The sequence below is a fragment of the Argiope bruennichi genome, chromosome 7 (genome assembly GCF_947563725.1).
Source record: "Argiope bruennichi chromosome 7, qqArgBrue1.1, whole genome shotgun sequence".
Classification (NCBI taxonomy): domain Eukaryota; kingdom Metazoa; phylum Arthropoda; class Arachnida; order Araneae; family Araneidae; genus Argiope; species Argiope bruennichi.
Window position 1 is genome coordinate 73,598,032 of NC_079157.1, and position 19,360 is coordinate 73,617,391.

General features: G+C 31.3%; 1 long non-coding RNA gene across 1 annotated transcript; it reads right to left on the reverse strand.

The window, feature by feature from the left end:
* Positions 1-1,869: 1,869 nt before the first annotated feature.
* LOC129975024 (uncharacterized) lies at positions 1,870-10,755 on the reverse strand. The gene is made up of 3 exons (XR_008785004.1): positions 10,621-10,755; positions 9,241-9,298; positions 1,870-1,983 (listed from the first exon to the last, which is right to left on the reverse strand). It is a non-coding gene; the product is annotated as an uncharacterized LOC129975024 (long non-coding RNA).
* Between the last annotated feature and the right edge of the window lie 8,605 nt (positions 10,756-19,360).

Genomic DNA, 19,360 nt, shown 5'->3' on the forward strand with positions numbered 1-19,360 from the left:
CAATATTTTAAATAAAGAATTGGTCTGAATTTTTTTTTGATAGCCATTAAAGTATCAAATATGCAAAGCAATCCGTTTCACATGCAGCAGATTCACTTCCATATGTTTAATTTTTAATATTATGAATTTTTTTTTGTAAATGTTCGTATCGTCTATTAACTATATTTTAATTTAAAAAGAAACCTCAAAAAGTGGGGAGCACGTCAAAATGTTCGATTTTTTTTTCTCATCAAGAATTTCCAGCTTTCTTTCTGCAGAACTCTCACCTTCGATTGATTTAGAATAAAAAATATTTAACAACGGATAAATCTAACAGAGCATGCAAAACTTTGTCAATTTAACACTGGATTTCATTATTCAAATATTTCAGTACTAAATCTTGCCTAATAAAGTATATATTTTCTTTAAATATTGATTGCAAAGTATTCAAGTTTTCCAAAATGCCAAAACTTCACTCTGGATATAATCCAAACCCCCATTATTTTATTTGTAAATCACTAACTTACCAGGAGACAATCTGCATAGTGAATAAATATTACAATTTCGTAACAAAATTTATTTCCAGCCGGTATGTTTGAGATGAATATAGTTTTCATGTCTTATTTAAAGAAAGAATTTACTCGTATTCTTCAATATTTGAAGAAATTTGAACAATTTATAAGATTAAAGATATCACTTGTTGACAGCCATGTATCCTCGCTATCTGTGGTAAAGCGAGGATAACTGTATCCCAAAGTATACGATTACTTGGCTTCCAGTCGTCATTAGTGGTTTAAAAAATACAAATGGCATCGAAATTATAGCATTCCTTGATTCAAGACATTTTACTTTCAAAAATGATAAAGGAGCACTAATGTCTATGGCAATCCCCGAGATTGAGGCATCAATCCCCTCCAATTTGTATCGCGATTGCTCCATTACTGTACACATATACAAAACTATCCTATCGTAATATTAGAATTCTATGAAATTTAATCTCTAGTGTAAGTGAACTAATTAATAAAAGAGTAATATTTTAAGTAATTTTTTTTATATTCACAATAAGCAATTTAATTTTTAATTAGAATGAGAATATCACATAAAGCCATTTTTTAAAATCCCAATCTAATTGTTGTCCTATCTGGGAACAAATGTATACAATAACTACAAAAACTTAGATAAATAATATTTAGTATGCTAATTTAACATCTCAAATAGATTATTAAAATTTTTTGGGGAGCAAAATCGGAGGGTTGATCGTCTGTCAATCGGTATTTTCACATTTATATAAATGTAGCGACTCAAAAGTGCGATGACTTAAATCAATGAAATTGGGCACACGATCTTGTGACAACAATGGTTTTTCCAAGTCAAACTTCGGTTTCAATCAGTTTGGAAAAAGGCATTCAAAATACAAATCTGATTTTCTAGTACTTGTGTATTATCTGCATGCAAGAGATTAATTGCCTAAGTTTGCGTGATAGACTCGATAAAAATCTAGATTCTCACCAATGATCTATATTTTGCAACTATCGTTTGACAAATTTATGCAAAGCATTCGTAGCTTTATTCAAGTTCCGTAATTTTATGCAGGAGGGTTGAATTTAGTTTACATTAACATGCCTAAAAAGAACCCTAGTGCAGTTTTTAAAAAACGGGGGGAAAGATGCCTTTATTCGGAAGTATACGAGAAAGTTTTAGGGAGACCACTATCGCTGGCTTATACATATAATATTTCCAACAAGTGAAAACTCATCTTTACCAGATTATATGCAAAAAAAAAAAAAAAAGTATAGACATCTTTGGTGAAGTGATATCAAAAATATGCAGACTAGTAAAACAAAGTGCATCATTTAAGAAAATTATGTTTATTGCAAACTAAATCATTAACCTTACAATAAAATGCTAAATTATGTGCTATGTTATAAGTTCAACATTAGAAACTATGATGAGATGCTCATGGTTACATCTATGATGATCTGGTAGAGGGCAATTTCGATTGTCCTGAAAGAAAAAAAAAATTGGTTTAGTTAATGAGTTTTTTTAAATAATTTCAACGACATCAAATACTGTTTACGCATATAATCAACTGTGCAAGAATGAAGAGTCGTTCTCATGGAGTTTATTTCTTTGAAAACCTCCAACGACGTGTTATAGGCAGTTACATCAATATCATTAAACAGTCGTAGCGGAAATAAAAAAGATGTATGCGCGTGAAATCATGTTTATTGCAAGTCGTTTATTGTTGTCGAAGTTCTGTTATAAATTACATCGCGCCACTATAGAATTAAAGTCATTGCACGGTTAGAAGCAGGTTACGATTGAAATATTCAATATTTAAGCTGTGGAATTCCTTTGAAAGTATCCGAATTTAAATAGTTTTTCTTATTCACGAAATATAAACAAATAATAAAAAGGATCACATGTATGTTTTGCACTGTTCGAAAACATAAATCTACTTTTTTATATGCATTTTAGTTCAGTCAAATTAACGTCCCGTTTTAAAGCAATATTAAGGTTATTTGGTACAAACCTATTTTTAACCGCTATCAGATGACGAAAATGAAATTTAAGTTGCTTCCTCCGCTCCAAATCAGCTGAAGGACATTTGATTAACGGATTTAACATGTGCTAGATGCACTTACACGGCACATGTTAAATCCGATACACGATGGAATCGAGTTTGAAACTTGATCTGTCCAAACCGAAGATAGGACCTTCTCACTAAGCTACAGCTGCTCCAATACGCACTTTGGAGCTATTTTTAGAATTGAAATTATTTTTCATCGATAACTTCTGGAAAAGAAAAAAAAAAAAAAGATTGTTTTTCCTTAAAATTTAAAAATTACCTTTAACGATTCCGATTTAATTATTTTTTCTAATTTTCATAAAATTAGAAGAGATTGTACATATAATTTATACCATTACTTTTTATTGTTGAAACAAAATTCTAGTCGTCTTCATTGTTTATATGAATATTTAATTAAATATTTCTCTTGTATTATTGAAAGTTGAATACCTTAAAGAATTTTGTTTGCTTATAAATTTCACAGGAAAATAAATTCTGAAGTAACAAAATATATTAAGAAATATACCCATAAGCTGAAAGATTATGGTTACTTATTTTGCATTCTGAGCTGGTTTTAATTCGGGTAAAGTGCTGCTAGATGCAAGATGGATTAGATCCAAATGTTTTTCATTAGCAATACTCATGTAGTGATTGAATAGGATTAGCTCTAAGCTACTAAAAAACAAATCGATAGTACATAATTTGTGGTTTAAAATTACTTTATTATGGGGTTCTTGATTTAAAAAAATTATGCATAAGATATTTGATTGAAATTAAACAAAATAAGCATATCCAGCGAACATTCCTGGTCGTTAGAAGCAACTAAGAGATAACTGCCTTGCCCTTTAAGGTTTGATTGACATTGTCCGATTCATGTTCTGTACATAAAAATAGGTAGTTACAATATATATGGTTTAATAAAGGAGTGTAACGTAGTCGATTAATTTCAAAATCTTGCAACTGACATTCATTTAAATCGATTTACAATAATGTAAAGATGCTGGATTCATTAAATAAAATTCAATGAGATTTAGGCTATCTTATCATTTATTGGATATGCGTTTCAAATTCAAGTCTGTAATTCAAGAATTGGTACTCTAACCTAATCGTGTATGGATATTCTTAAAAATAATAAGCGAAATCAGCCAATACAATTTTAGCTTGTTTACACGAGAAAGATTCTTTTTTCAAAAAGTCAGTTTAACATGGGACAATTTAAGGGAATATTTCCATCAGAAATGAAAGTTCAATACTTTCAAGTTTATAATAGTCACGAGCTAGAAAACCGATACCCATAACATTTTTAAAATATTAAAAGAATCATCAAATTAAGGCTTAATTAGAAGATTTATGAATTTAAAATATCAGCTACTGTTGATGTGTATAAAAGCATTGTTAAAAATGCCATACACAGTTCAATAATTGGAAGGCAGAGGAATTTAGATTAAAGCCTTGCTTTGAAGCTACATGTACTGTGGCTTAATTTGTGCCAAATCTAGTTTAACGCGGTTAAATGGCGATAACAAATAGAGCCCTTCCCGAATTTTCGCGTCAGAATAATGGGAGAATATTTGCCCCTCATGGATTTAATGTGCATCTGTCCACCCACCCACATCGCGGATCTGTGTTGAGTTAGATCTCGAGTATGCATTAGCTGCAAAGTCAAAAATGCCACCAAGTCATCGCAAAGCATTGGAGATTTATGCAATTGTATTTCGCTGTCGTATAACGCAACACTTTGTTTTGACAACAACTTTGGGGCGGCGGTGGCCTGGTGGTAAGATCTCGGCTCATCAGCCATAGGGTTTCAGGTTCGAGACCCAATTCCACCGAAGAACCGTCGCTTAAAGGGGTCTATTGCACGTTAAATCCATCATGGCCAAACGTCCTCCCGCTGGTGCGGCGTGGTGTGGAGAGGGGATGCCAGCTCAGGTGTCGTCCTCGTCATCTGACCTCGGTTCAAAATAACCCTAGTGTTGCTTAAAACGGAACGTTAATATAACTAAACTAAACTCGTCAAAGACTTTAGAGTTTTGAACAATGATCAGATGAAAATTGCGTTTCAGCCGTCATTTTAACCCTTTGCACTCCTATAGCTCCTCTCAGACCCCATTCAAGAGGGTGTATCATTTTCAGGTTTTATGTATTTATCTAAAATTTGGATTGCCAGTAATACCTACAGGATGGTAAAAAGGTGTAAATTAATTTTTTGGAAGAATTCCACTTAAAACAATTATATATCGTTTCGAAAAATAATTATAAACAAGTCTTTATATTAGGTGAATAATTATGCATCGAATTACTTTTCGGACTACAAAGGGTTAAACTTCTTTATTCTCATACCAAGATCACGAAGACAACTTCACCTTGCACCTTTATATATAAAGAGGAATCTGACTTTCGAAATTGGGAGTCCTTCGATCACTAACACTCATAATAATCACCAATACATGGCGGCCTTTCCTTTTGAAAAGGAGGCGATACTAGATAATTAAACAATTTTAGTGTGTTTCGGTTTGACGAAACTACATAATTTCTTTAATATTATAGATTCAATAAAAGTTTTATTTCAGCTTATACAAGTAAAAAGGTAATGCATTTTTATTATAGTTATCTAAAATCCAGATTTCTCCTCTTTTTATTTAACTCGTATATGTTCTGTTCACCAACTTTCATAACCCTTTCGCGGCGAACAGTGCCTTTAGGCGCTTACTTATAGATGCTCTCTCAGAGCGAACAGCACCTGTAGGCCCTCAGACAGTTGCTCTTCCGAATGACCAGCATCTTTTGGCGCCGTTCGTTTTCGACATATCCTCCTACCCTGTAGTAGGTTTCTAAAATGTTTTTACAGTAATTGTTTTATTTCATTCCAATGAGTTGCGTATTTCATTCCAATGAGTTGCGGTGTCGATTCACCTCCTCTGTATTACTTCTGGCTCAGCTCCCGTATACGGCCTCTGCCAAAGTGGCAAGAAATTTGGCGATAAACGGTAATTTCTGGCTGCCGTCATCGGCATACGTACTCTTTTTTATGGTAACCTTTAACCTTATCGCTTAACCTTTCACCTTAACCTCTAATTTTAAATTTCGTTAATTTCACACAGCTATTAACTTTTATAAACTATGCTTTTAAAATGAAAAAAAATATGAATTCTTTCATGAGAACATATTCAGCATAAAATTAAGAAATTATTTTAAAAAATCGGAGCAAAAAATAATTTCGTCATCATTTAATATTAATTTTGAGCAATTCATTATACTTAAAAGCAAGTGAGCATTTCATCAGGCTTCATTATACGTATAATTAAATGAATCGTTTCATTTAGATCTTTATCATAAATATTTCAATACCCCCCCTTGACTTACTCTCGTGTATTTTGTCAGCCCTAGGATTAAGCCTAACATGGCTTCAAAAATTAGAGTCAATAATCACAACATTTATCTGAATTATTTTTTTAATGGGGTGTTGGGGGGGCAGCGCCCCCCCCTGACTTATAGTCTAGTGTATTTTGTCAGTCTTAGAAATAAGCCTAGCGTGGCTTCAGACCTTCCGGGTAAGAATCGCAACATCCTAAGCATTATTGGCATTTCATGGGGTCAAATATCATTTGTTTTATTTATAGTTTTTTTGTAAGTTAAAATAAAGAAATTAAATAGAAAAAAAAACCCAAAAAAATGATAAATGACCACCATAAATTTGTGGGGGTTACCACAATTTTATCTGTAATTGCCTAATAATGTCCTTCAAGTCGTTTGTTTTTGACGCGCTGGCAGCAGACGCTTCTTGTGCAGAGTTTTTTTTTTTTTTTTTTACATAATCAAATATAATTATCTACATATTTTTTCCCGATCATGGACAAATGGACGACGAATATCAGCTGTGATGGCATGGAATTGTCATCGGATTCTGACCTGTGAAATGTTTGGAGAAATTGGATACAAAGGTAAAATTCAAAAAACGTGCAAGTGACGCCTACTGCTAAGTAGCTCGGAATCTGACCCTGAAAAATGGAGGAATTCCCAGACATCAATTTTAATGTTTAAATTTTCATTGTAAGGAAATAAAGTCAGGACCGTTTTGAATATATATTAAAATGAATTTAAAGGGAATATCAGTTCCTTGAAAAATTGCTAGGGGGGAAAAAATCAATTTGATTATCTCTATATTTCAGAATGAGTTGTGATTAACTTGCTTTGAAATTCGGGAAAAAAAAAAAAAAAAAAAACAGTAGAAGCAACATTTTAACTAAATTCTTCTCCTATCCTTACAAGATATAATGTACAATTTCAGTATTGGTACTACAATGTACATGTCGTTGAATATCATTAATATTTTACAGTAACATCAAATTTTAATAACATTATGTTAAAAGATGCTCATGCCTTTGATTTGCGAGACGGAGGCAATTTGAAAGAAATTGAAATCCAAGTTGCAAATACTCATTAAACATTTTCTCCCAGGTAGTGGACACCACGAGTATGAGCATGAAAAGTCGCCGTATAAATAAGACGAGTTTCGCTTCTACTATGGAAATAGAAATGGTTTTATGATCGAGTTGCACTACGCAACTGCTGCGGAATATGTTGAATTATGTCCGGTCATGACCCTTGGATCTTCACCCTTAGTTCCCATTTTAATGTTCACAATGACTGCCATTCATATTACCTTATATACTTTGACAAGGAGGACGTAGCTTTTAACGATGTATCATTCCTTTCCTCCATTTCATATCATGTGCTAATCCAAGCAAGTATGTTAATCTACAGGGTGGTTAATGGGCATAAAAGGAAAACTACTGGACCAAATGTTATCAAACTTGGTAATAGGTGGTCATAAAGTTTCTTTTCTGCCAAAAAAGTTCGAAAACTCACCACCAGGGGAAAAATGGCTCTGTATGCTCTATTGTTGTTAAACAAAATATGACATGAAGACACCAGTTTCAAATGTTTAATCGTTTCTGAAACGTGTTACAAAGCATGTGCAACGTGTGTTATCTCAAAAGCACTGTTTATGGTGATAATCTAAACAATTTGGCGGAACTGAAAGATGCGGTACACCGACATGTGCGTCATATTCCTCCTGATATGCCAAGAGCGATTGTTGAAAATGCAGTAATGCGATTTAACTTTCTTTAAAAGTGGTGGACGCCACATTAAACATGCTTTGTAACACGTTTCAGAAACGATTAAATACATTTTGCCCTACTTTGCTTAACAATATTGCATACAGGGCTATTCCTCCCCAAGCGTTGAGATTTGAATCTTTCTTTTCCTTAAAAAAAAAATCCCATGACTTTCTTTAAACCATTGCCTAGTTTGATAACATTTGGTCCTGTAGTTTTCCTTTTATAACCATTTCAAAGTGGAACTTTAATTATAAGCACCCTGTATATTAATGATTTAAATATATCAATGATATTCAATTCAAGTCTAATTTCGTATAATCAAATTTTATTTTTAATCTAGTATCGCATATTGCCAATTGCTTATATATATATTTTTTATTTAGCGATTATTTCTGAAATTAATCAATCGTAGAGAGGAATAAATTCCATATACTTTCAAATGTTACTTAACCCTTTAAATGGCCATTTTTTTCTAGTCATATTATAGGCTTAAAATTAGAATAAGAAAAGGATTCATTTAGCTTATTAGATAAATTTAATTTGATTAATTAATTTATTTGGTAAATTAATAATTAAGTAACACATCATTTTGTGTGAGATAAAGAACTAAAGCATCTAAGTTTCTGTCTTTCTAAAAAAACTTGTCAGAACTTATGCCAACCTACATAAATTCATACAAAGAGTGATAAATTTGGTGGGAAGCATACTTCCCACGGCCCTAAAAAGGGTTAACTAGTACATGCTGCGAGCCACATTACAAAGATATTTAATCAGTCGAATATCGAGATTATTTATCATAACGATGAAAAACCAAGCTATTAATAGTCAATATTTAATCAAAAAGCTAATTAAATAGATCAAATTGAAACTTGAGTTGTGATACTTATTTGTCTAAATTATACCAGGATATCTACCGCTTTATATTCGTGTTTATACAAGTTTCAAATTCATTGATTATTTTCGTATCGCGAAAAACAAGAATTTGTCGGGAAATGCCTCTGTAATGGCATTTCCCGCTTTTCAGATAAGGGTTGACGAAAGGAAAAGTGGCAAACGAGAGGGTCCTTCCAATTCAGATACGAATTTGGATTGAAGCAACGTAGTACTTATTATTTAAAACTTGTGTTGGAGTGATTAAAAAAAACCATAGTTAACCTCCTTTGCTATAACAGCCAGTTATTGAAAATAACAAGATTCATAGAAGTACTATACTGTTCAATCAACTAAATAGAATAATCAAGACTGTGATTCCAATGAGAAATTTATATTTCAACACGCTTAAAAAGAGAAATGTTGTACGTTTTCTTTTTAAGCATAGACTGAACCCAACTTCAATTTACCAATGATAATGGAAGATATCCTGGTTAAAGGGTTAAACTTGTATCCAGGAAATTTAGACCATTTACTATGAATCTCGAGATCATAGGTAATTTCCATTTTTTAGCAATATTATGGATTTCAAATATCCAACCTTTCACAAAGCGTGAAATATTAAGAAATGCAATTTAATAAAAGATGTCACAGTGAAAAAAAAATTTTATAAAGCATTGCCTAAAATGTATTCACCTGAAGCGGCAGTAGCAGGTTTGGTATCAGGACTGCCTCCTACTGGCTTTGGACGAGACTGTGAAGGAAAAAAAGAAAATAAAGTATCTTTGGAATTTTTACATTTATTAGTTGTATAATAAGCAGTTTTAATAAAATAAATTGACTTTTGAGTCTTAACATTGCGTATATTATGCAAATTGGATAAAAGCTGAAAGGAAGAAGTAATTGAACTAGCTCTAGAAAATCTATATTATAAAAAGAATGCTTTTACAGTATAATATTAACATATTATTAGTTAAAACTATATGCAAGACAAATTCAATTAAATTTTTGATTTTGCGTTTCGAAAAGAACGATTTTATCTTTCATGTCGCCAAAGATAAAATTAAAATTAACAATTCTCCCGACTTCTATTTCGAAGATAACAATCTACAATTGTTATCTTCGGGAAATTACCATGATACTGATTTAAATTGCCGTAAATACAAGTTTCCGAGAAAAACAGGTAAATTTCGAACGAGTCTTTTCTTGAAATTCGAATTCCAATGGAAATATGCTAAGAAGCGGACTAGAAAGAAAAAAAAAATCCCAGTTCAGTATTAAATCTAAAGACCTTCAAGAATTAAAATAGACAACTAAACTACACCAATTTTTCAGACATTTGCTTTAAAAAAAAAAAAAAAAAAAAAAAAAAACTCCTGAGTTTTCTGGAGATCTATAGGGTAGTATGTCATAGATATTTATAATAAATATATTAAAATTCTTTATCGTTACTTTTTCGTTAAATTATTTTGCTTCTTAATATGTGTTGGTATATTGAAAAGGAAATTACAGATAGAAATCATTTGACTTATTGACTAAGAATTTCCAAATAGAAAATATAAACTCTCGTTCAGTTTGATTTTAAATAAGAGTCAAATTTTATATTGAACGAAACAGAATTAGGCTGTTGATAAATCAATGATAAAAGCATTCATATTTTCCTAAAAAAATGAGGGGATTATGGCATAATCATGGAATGGATGTTGTTTTTATTTATCTAATCTCTGTCAGTGCAATGATTGACTTCACAAACTGAGAATTTTTGCTGCGAGATATTTTATACTTTACAGTCGTAAAAGTCTTATTTTTTGAACTGCTCATTTCAGAAGTCAAAATATCAATCAGTTTTATGGCGAATTCACTATTCCCTCTTCAGAGAAATTAGATATTGATATGTAGTCCCCGTTAAAAAAAAACTGGCGGTATTAAAGTTATTTTTGTTAATCACAAACTTTATTTCATCAAAAAATTCATGCTAAACACGTTGAATGTTGTCCAGACAATGGATTTGAATATAGGAAAAGATCAGCAGTAACTGCACATTTACCAATGTTTTAATATTTCAAATATGCTTACCAAAAGACTTCTGATTTTCGTCGCTGGGGTGATAATTTGGTCAAGTAAAATCGCAACGGGTGATCGGTAGATCGAAATCGGAATAAGTCCCATGTTGATTAGATTTCGCTTACACAGATCAGACTTACAAACTAAAATGTCGGGATAAAAAGTAAATGGAACAGTGCAAAAACTCTCTTTAAGTACTGTCACACCCTTTCGGATTCTTCTGAGATAAGAGAGCGTATGACGTCGCAAAATTTTAACGAATGCCAAGAATACTCTATCTATGGGGGAGGGGCAGTTTAAAAACTGGAATGCTTACTGGTCATTTGCCATGGGGGACAATAATAGCTAGAAGGGAAAATGAACTTAAAGAATACGTATGAAAAATTGACATGAAGGCCGGCGTCCAGGCCTAGGGCATGGTTGTTCTTCCCCCTGAGTTCAATCTGTGAGCTGTGTGAAAGAGCCCCCCCCCCCTGTAAAAACGGGTTGTGTGAATGTCATTTTCATATGAGCTGGAAATCAGACTTCTGCCTTCCGGTGTGCAGGGGTCTTTACCATCAGAAGATACTGCACAAATTAGGCTTAAATCGCTGACTTCGTCAGCAGGCTTGTCTGTGATAAGTAATAACAACAAATTGACTGGAAATGGTAACCCGAAGGATTATTGAAAGATATTCTTGCCATTGTGTGTGACAAGGGAAATTTTAACACCCTAAACAACGAGGAAAATTTTAACAATTTTTAAAGTTAAGCAACAAGGAAAGTTTTAGCAGCTTTTTAAGCTTAGCAATAAGTGAAATTTTAACAGCTTTTTAAGCTAAACAACTAGGGAAATTTTAACAGCTTTTTAAGCTAAATAACAAGGGGTATTTCAACATATTTTTAAGCTTAAGCAACAAGGAAATTTTATCTTTAAACAGTATTCATGTGTATTTATAATAATGATCCCTTCCTATTATAATTAAACCAAGATTTTGTATTGTAGATATTTCTTTAAACTCTCTTACAGTACCAGTCATCCTGTGCTGGCGAAAAGAACACCTTAGCTCTAGTTAACAGCTGGATTAAACAGGATGCTTGCTCCTGTCCATGCATGAGACGAAATTCATCGATCAAGCAAGTCCCAGGGCCTTTATTTACTTCCTATTAATATAGGTTTAATTATGATAATTTTATTTGTCTTGGCTTTTAATTTAACGGAAGATACAGTCAGGAAAACAAATTATCATCAAATTTCTGACCCTTAAAATTCCTTGGACAAATTTGACTCTGTCTTTTTGTTTTGTACTGCTTTGCATAAATTTAGCTATCCGTTTCATCTCTTTCCTCTTTTTTTTATAGTTTAGTTTTGAGCCATCATCTTTTTTTTTAACAATATTTCTCAAGTTTTCTCGAGAAAATAAGTCATTTTGGGGATAAAGCAGCCGAATGGGAAGTATAAATCTCAAAGCATAGCTAAATAAGCTAAATTTGTAACAATCTTTTTAAGAATCTAGTGTTAATTATTCACGCCGTCTTTTGATATATAGTAAGAATCGGTTTTCTCACTCCACGGGGCAATATTCGGCCAAATTTTGCACCCCGGGTTCCAAGGTCGACCCTGGAGAGCACTGACCGGGGCATGACCTTCGTAAGGTCGTGACCGGAAGGACGGGGTGTGAAGAAGCAAAGAGAGAACAGAACTCCCCTCCCCCCTTGCTTGCTTCACTGTAGGGGACGTGATGTCCAGTAGTGTTTGTTGAAGGATTGGAAATGATTCCTGAGCCACCAAAGCTGTATATCCCCAAATGTTAACCCTTGTGCATAATGTAATTTAATTGTAACTAAAACTATAGCCTAGAATCTACCGTTTGGGCTTTATTTATGCCAACAGGGTTTGGCCATATCTACACACTGACAAATCAACAGAACGGACAACCCGGGCCGTTGTGAAACGCGAGAACTCGTCGTAGCAGGACGGGAAAACTTTACTTATATTTATGTTGATTTTTACTACAAATTGTAGTAAAATGAATACTATCAATGCCTGAATTATTGGCTTATAAATAATAACATAGCATAATATTTCTGTACTGTTGAGAATGCCTTTATAAATTTCAAGAAATAAATTGACTTTTCATTATTAACATTCATTTTTTAAAGTAGCTCTTTTAATTGCTTTTTAGAGTGTTATCACACTAAACAGTAGTTTAGGGCATATGGTTCACAATGGTAGTTTGTAATGAATAGGGCAGAATAGTTGGAATCAAATTTCAAATCCACGATCTTTAGACTGGTAGTGGGATAGATGCGTACAGACATTTGCATACGGGTCATGAAAGGCCAATAAATCATGCGTGGCTGTTTGAAAAAAAGGGGGTAGGGAGTGATTAGTCTAGGTTTGCTAAAACATATGTTGACGAGAAAATGTATTGGTATTTTAACTAAATTTTGATGCTTAAACACAAGGAAAAAAAACTTTTGTCTCTGTGTGTATATGTTGGCTCTGTACACACCAGGCCATCTGCCTTTCAAATTTGGCAAATATATACTTTGGCGGGTAGGAAAATGATTCTTTTGAATTTTTAATTAGAATTTTAATTGATCAAAAATCAAGAGAAATATTGACTTTTTTTCCGTGTCAATGTACAGTAAAAAATAGTTTTTACTTACAAATCATATCAATTCTCTGCATTATTCATTCACAGTCAAAGTATGCTAAATATAGTTCTCAAATGAAAATCTATTAACTTTAAAAGAAAATCTGAAATAGAAATTCCATTCTAAAAAATTACACTTGAACTTAACTATTACCATCACAAACGATTCCAATTGCTTTCAGATAAGTGGATCATTTAAATGTGCATTTCAGCTAATTAGTAGTACACAAGTCAATAAGAGAATTTAAGAGTTGATAAATTTCCTACTATTTGAAATTAAATCTGTTCAAAGCTTTTGATAAATCTGGTAATCAAATAAATAATTCATATACACATGAAATAAATAACTTAAAAGCCTGATATACTTATAAAAATGCATCTTATCTTATATTTAAAAATCTAGTATTCTCGTTTATATAAAAACTTTACATTTTCATTCGTAAATATGAACGGAAGATCTTGACTATAAAACATACATGCTAAGATCTAAGATATGTATTCTTTTTACAGAATAAAAATACGCAAAGACTGATAAACCAATAAAATTAATGAATTTTTTTTTTAATTTTAAGATAATTTACGTTAGATATAACATTATTTTTTGTATCAATATTTTTAAATGCACTAAATTGCATATTTCTTTCTTCCAAATATACGTGTGTTAAATTTGGTATCTCTACGTACATTGGTCTATATTTTAAATAGACCGATAGACGCATATATGTACATTCACTTTTATTCTTGGAAGAAAATCTTATTTTTTAAATTAAAACTTTTAGATTAAAGTCTGAATAATTCACATTTTAATTTTTGAATAATTTTAAACGAAAAATTCGGAGATATCTGTGAAGTTTAAAGTATAATGCTTCCGTGTTAAAAGTAAATTTTTTTCCATCCCCCCCCCCTCTGCTTTGTGTGTGCGTGCATATGTTATCAGTTAGTTTGTTATTTAAGTTCCTAAAAAAGTCCTTATTTTATTTTATGAATTAAAAATAAAATTCAAGATATTTTAATGGAACATTACAACTGAAAATGGAATAATAATACGTAAGAAAGCATTTTTTACTATTTTTTAAACTTATCCCGCATTTATTATTGATTTGATTTTTATAATATTGCAATGTATTTAATATTATTTTAAAATATTTTCAGTGTGATTTCTTTTGTCTTTTGAGACATTGTTACAAATTTAGGTAATTTTGAAACGCTGTATTCTCTTATTTTTCCATTGATGATGTAAATTTTGAAAGCAGAATGCATAAGAAGCTTATAAAGAATATTTATGATAAATATTAATCGCAAAATGCATATACAGGTAAGTTCACATAATATTCTAGTTGGATGAAGAAGTATTTAAATATGACGAGTCTGATTAAATGACAAATCTTAACAAAGAGTGATTAGTTAAAAAAAGCAACAAAGAAAAATATCCTCAACTCTTGATAATTTGTAGTAGTTGTAGAAAGATATTTAGTTTTATACTTTCATTTAATGACAGAGGGCCCTACAGTCAAATTTATTCAGTCATAATCAAGTATTGATTAAACTAATTTTGGAACTTTATTCTTGTAATATTCCTAATTACCATTTACAATTTATTCGTTATGCTATTTTATAATTCTAAAAAATTTGGAGCTTTACAGTTTAAAGAAATATATTCTCTCCTTTTACAATATTGTTTAGAGTGTTGTCTTTTATTTTCGATATATTTCTTAAAATTAATTTTACGTTTTGACTGTGCACTTTTTTTATTTGTACAATATTGAAATGGCTTTTTAGAAAGGGACTTGTGACTTCAGTTTTCAAAATTTACTACTCAAAATTGCTGAATAAAAATTGAATTAAAATCAATAAAAAATTTAGAGGGAAAAAGGTTCTTCGAGATTTGCATTATCTTAGGGCCCTTGGAAGGTTTAAAACGGCCAGGAATTCTTCTGAAATTAGAAATAATTACATTGTTTAAAATATGAAAAAAAAAAAAAAACGCATAGCTAATCAGTAAACATTTTAATAAAGGTGTAGATATATATTGTTGAAAAGTGTATTACCAGAACTTCATTTAACTCTATTTTTAATGACTTATTGTACATATAAGAACGATCTTTAATAAAATTAAAGTTTCTGAAGAGCATATATTACATATATTAATGTAAAAATCATTTTTCTTAATTCTGTTTTATATTTTAACAGTAGATTTGGATTATGGTTTAATAAATAGTGCAACTAGAAGAAAATTAAATTTGTATTCAGCTAATATCTCCTACAAATTTTCGCAGATACAAATGATCAGTTAGCAAAATATTAATGTACTTCTGATTTAAAATTCAACAATTATATTAAAAAATAAGAAAATTGACAATGGGTAAAATTGGCCATTTTTTTATCGACTTATGTGACTTTCATAGCGCGGTTTTCTAGGGCATTTTAAGCATACAGGTTAAGAAATAGTATAAAAATCAACCTATAAATTTTGTATATATATATATATCTTGATATGCTAATATATTTTATAAATTTTTCAAAATACATTATCACTAGAAAAATTAATTATGTTTGAACATACATATCAGAATCAGTTGAATGCGAATTTTCATCGAAAAACTCTTCTGTACAGCCACTATCATCACCAAAATCACTTTCTGCTTCATTTATAAGTGTCTGGAGCACTGCTTCATAATAGGATCAGTACATTGGATGATAGTTCGAGGCCCAAGTTTTAGCACCATCAGATAAGTCTTGTTTATCACTGGGTCACTAACAGGGAGGTGCGGTCTTAGAGACCACGCTTAAAGAAATAACTGAATTATTTTAAAAAGCATCCGCTGAAATCGGTTGAGAAAGTGCATCCATTCAATTGAGCTAAAAATAGAATAGGGGTGACCGAAAATCCATCGCGAGCGGTCTCTCAGACCGCACGTCCCCAGTTAAGGGTTAAATATGTCTCTCTATATTTAAAGTTTGAATGGCCGTTTATTTGTTTGAATCTTTTATAAATCCACAACCCTTGACGGATTCAACGAACAAATCATGGCACAAACATTATTTTTAAACCCTCTGTAAATTAAAATAAAATTAGCTTTATAATGATATCAACTACATCATCGGTCAATTTTTACATTCTTGTGTACGAAGTACAGAGAAAGTGTTGATTCGTCAATAAATAAATAAACAAACAAATCAAAAATCGAACTGTAGATTATAATGAATGCCCACGTTTTAGAACTTTCCAGAGCCAGAAAAATGCAGTTTTGGAAAATGTTTGTCTGTGACAAAGGTAACTCAAAAATGCTTTTAGATAAACTGCAGAAATTAAATATATGGACGTTACAACAAATTTGTAGATTTCTGCTAAATGTTGAGCAAAATCAATTCAGAATAAGTCTGTATGTCCGTCTGTTTGAATATAAGATAACATGATAATTATTAAATCAAAAGCGCTAAATGGTTAAAATTCGGTACACAGATTTAACACCTATATTGCAGACCTGCCAAATTTTGAGCGAATTCCAACTAGTGGTTGACCATTTGTCGGTCTAAACTTTCACAAATATTAAACGTGATAATGCAATATCGTAAATATTTCAAATTTATTTTGTGATTTTGTAACTACAAGTAGTATGTGATTTAGTAACTTGTCATCAAATCTTTGTTTCAATTGAATAGGAAAAACGCGTCGAAAATACAAATTCGCCAATTTATATTAATCGCCTAAAACTGCGCCAGGGATCACTATAGATTCAATAAAAAAGCTAAAATCACTCCAAAGTATTTAGTGACTATTGTACGCCAATGCAGCGTTCTTTGAATTATCCATTGTCCATAATTTTTTTCCGGGAGGTAACACTTTTAGTAGAGAGTATTCGAGAAAGTTCTAGAAAGGTCACTCCTGCTGATTTTTTTTGTTTGTTTGTTTGTTTGTTTGTTTCTCTACTAGAGACATTTGGCGCGTTCTCCTTGAGGGCTTTGGAATTTATGTCGGTTTTCGGTATCGACAAGTGTACTAGTTTGTATCTTTCTACTCTGTAGGGTTGCTTTGTGGGGACGTCATGGAATGCCCCCCTTTTGGCCTTGACCTGGTCCGGGGTGTTATCTTATCTTGCATACATTAAGACCGAAATGGCGCCGGGGAAGCTCCGGGAATAGCGACTACTTAATATAATAAAGTACTGCTTCTACGTTTGTTAATATTTATGTATTTTTATTTTACACAAAAATATAATTTATTAATTCATAGTTTTTGTAATGATAAAATATTTCGTTTTAATGACTCAAAATTTCCGTTATACATTGTTTTCAGTGTTGAAGAAGACTGGAATTTTCTAAAAATAAGAGATCACTTTTGAATGGTGTGTGATCTATGATACCGATATTGTGACTTCGAAATTACTAACAATTGGTGAATTATGATGGAAAAAAAAATGTAACAAAGATATATATATATTTTTTAAATATTTAACTTGCACAACTGAAAAATTTTGAGCTTATTTTGTTACTAGTAAAAAAAAAAAAGAATTATGAATTAAATTAAGTTCATTTAAGCTATCAGCACGTTAGACAATGATTAAACATTTTTTTAATGAAATGTGTATTAAAATCAATCTAAAATGTTTAAAAAATTAATTCCATGCCTACAAAAAAAATCGTATAAAATAAATATACTCACGATATGTATATGTTACCGTTAAAGTATATAATGCAGTTATTTCATAGAATACCTAGTTGTTCCATGAAATAACTGATCGTGTCCGTTAAAGTGTGTAATATGTTATTAATTTGACACTTTAACTAGTTATTCTATGAAATAACTAGGTATTCTATAAATTAACTAATGAGAGACAGTTAAAATGTAAAATAAACAATTTATCTAAAATGAAATTAAACTAATGATAGACAATTAAAATGAAAAAGAAGCCATTTATCTAATTTATGCAGCGTATAAATGGTATTTATGGAAACGTACCATAAAATCATTTGTTACAACAAGGATTACTAAAATGACACTTGGAATTACAAAGAACATTATTTCTAAAACAAAAACATTTTTTGTTGACACACTGGGTTTTACACGAACATTTTTTAAATACCTGACCAGTACTTAAACTTTGAGCTGTAGCAACCGACCGGAGCGATATTTCTACATCCGGTACTTCTTCGATTTTAATTAATTTTTGTTCGCAGACACTGAACTGGGATCGGGAATATAATTGTTTTAGGCGACCGTTTCTTGTGCCCAATTGGAAAAATCCTTCTTCGGTTATTTTTATGATGATAGCTAAAATAGATTTGGCATCACCTTTCCCTCTGTCAACTTCAAGCACTGGGATACGGACGGTAAACCCCACAGAGGCTTCAGAATGAGATTTATCCGACATTAATTTCATCTTTTTCGCTTGAATTTCTAAACATTTTTTAGACTTTTCTCTTTCTCTTTGAACATTAAGTTCATTAAAACACAATTTGCAGATTTTCTGCTCAACTTCATCTTCTGAAACATAATCTTCCGAACATGATATATGGACAGGCTCCATACATTTGAAGCAAACTATATCTTCACTGCTTTCTTTTAAACAGACAACACATACTTTCGTAATGGGATTATTTAATACTGTATGTTCAACTACTTTCGTGCGAGATATATGATATAGATTATTTTATACTTTAACGGGCTGCAGATCGTTATTCTATGAAATAACTAGTTAAACCATGAAATACAAGAGAGTTTTACACTTTAACGGACACGATCAGTTATTTCATGGAATAACTAGGTATTCTATAAAATAACGGATTTCATACTTTAACGGTAACATATACAAAAGCTATGATCATGATCTTACTTTCATCTTTAATAATCTCTATCTTTATCTATACTAATGTTAAAGTATAGATAGACTGTTGGCGCTCCTCTGGCTAGATCGTTTGACCTACAATTACCTAATTTGGCTCATGTATACCTTGGAGGTCGTGAATGTGCACCTCGGAGTGCTTGTTTTAAATTTTTAATTAATTAAAAATTGAGCTGATTTTTAGCGTTTTTCCGCATAACTTCTAAAAAATAATATCGCAAAAAAGAAAATTTTACACCACTTCAACTAAACTTTTAAAAAAAAAAGAAG